Source organism: Pleurodeles waltl, chromosome 7 (assembly GCF_031143425.1).
Source record: "Pleurodeles waltl isolate 20211129_DDA chromosome 7, aPleWal1.hap1.20221129, whole genome shotgun sequence".
Classification (NCBI taxonomy): domain Eukaryota; kingdom Metazoa; phylum Chordata; class Amphibia; order Caudata; family Salamandridae; genus Pleurodeles; species Pleurodeles waltl.
In genome coordinates, this window is record NC_090446.1 from 1,015,363,036 (window position 1) to 1,015,364,745 (window position 1,710).

Genomic DNA, 1,710 nt, shown 5'->3' on the forward strand with positions numbered 1-1,710 from the left:
TGGTGATTTGTGGCAACCTATACCTGACCTGGCACTCTGACTCTTCGTGGAAGTTGTGGAAACAGATCATACCTCTTTCACTCAGTAACACAAAATGCAAACTGGATTTCAATGCATTTATCAAAGCAATTGCATTCTATTATAAAAAAGCATGTGCTGCAATAATAAGGCAGATAAAACATGACACAGTACTCATCATTACAACCTAAGTACAGAAGATGAACAACACTATGGGGGTCATTCTGACCCCCGCCGGCGGCGGATGCCGCCGGCCTGGCGGGAACCGCCAGAAGACCGTACCGCGGTCAAAAGACCGCGGCGGTCATTCTGAGTTTCCCGCTGGGCTGGCGGGCGACCGCCAGAAGGCCGCCCGCCCGCCCAGCGGGAAACCCCCTTCCACGAGGATGCCGGCTCCGAGTGGAGCCGGCGGAGTGGAAAGGGTGCGACGGGTGCAGTTGCACCCATCGCAATTTTCAGTGTCTGCTATGCAGACACTGAAAATCTTTGTGGGGCCCTGTTAGGGGGCCCCACGACACCCGTTCCCGCCAGCAAGGTTCTGGCGGTCAAAACCGCCAGAACCAGGCTGGCGGGAAGGGGGTCGGAATCCCCATGGAGGCGCTGCCTGCAGCGCCGCCATGGAGGATTCCTCAGGCCAGGGGAAAACCGGCGGGAAACCGCCGGTTTCCCTTTTCTGACCGCGGCTTTACCGCCGCGGTCAGAATTGGCCTGGATGCACCGCCAGCCTGTTGGCGGTGCATCCGCGGTCCCTGGCCCTGGCGGTCATAGATGACCCCCTATGTCCCTCATTACGAGTGTGGCGGTCTCAAGACTCCCACACTCACGATGGCAATCGGACCGCCGCAGACAGGGCGGTCAAACCCCTCTATCATGACCATGGCAAATGGGCCACGGACCTACCACCGGCACCACCAGGTTGCCACCTGTTGCTCTCAGTGGTCGCAATCCACCAGGGATTACGAGTCCCCTTTCAGCCGGCCTTTGCATGGTGGTCTCACTGCCATGCAAAGGATGGCGGAAAGGGGGTGTCGGGGCCCAGTGGGGGCCCCTGCACTGCCCATGCACTTGGCATAACAGTGCATGGGCCACCATGGACAGCCCCGTCGCGCATTTCAATGCCCGAATTACGGGCAGAGAAATGCGCGACGTGTGCTGTTGGACCAGACGCACCACAACATTGCTGCCAGCTCGATTACGAGCCAGCGTCAATGCTGTGGAGAGTTTTCCGCTGGGTCAGCAGACGGAAATGCTGTTCCTAATAGGGCGGCCAGCATACCGGCAGCACTCGCGGTATGATGGCTGCAGGGGCTTCAGCGGTCTTCTCTGAAGACCCTTGAAGTCGTAATGAGGTCTTTTGTTGTGTGATGCTAGAAAGCCTAGGAATTCTAAAGATTCCTACGAAAGCGTATGTATAGAGAGCATAGTGATTGTAACCCTTCTGCCTGGTCCGATAAAAGGCATCAGCCCCAAATCCATACCTGAATAGAATAGAAGGGGTCTGTCTTTTGTCTTGATGGCAATCCTCTCAGGAAACTGAAGAGTCAGCACCGGGATCAGCAAGGCGGTCTGTAGTGTTATACCCGTCTCAGGATGGTCTTGACCCAAATGCCCTTTACCCTACTTATGTTTTGTTTATATAATAACCAATAAAGAGTTTGGAGAAAGGGTCTTGAGGCTTGAAGTGGCTCCTGA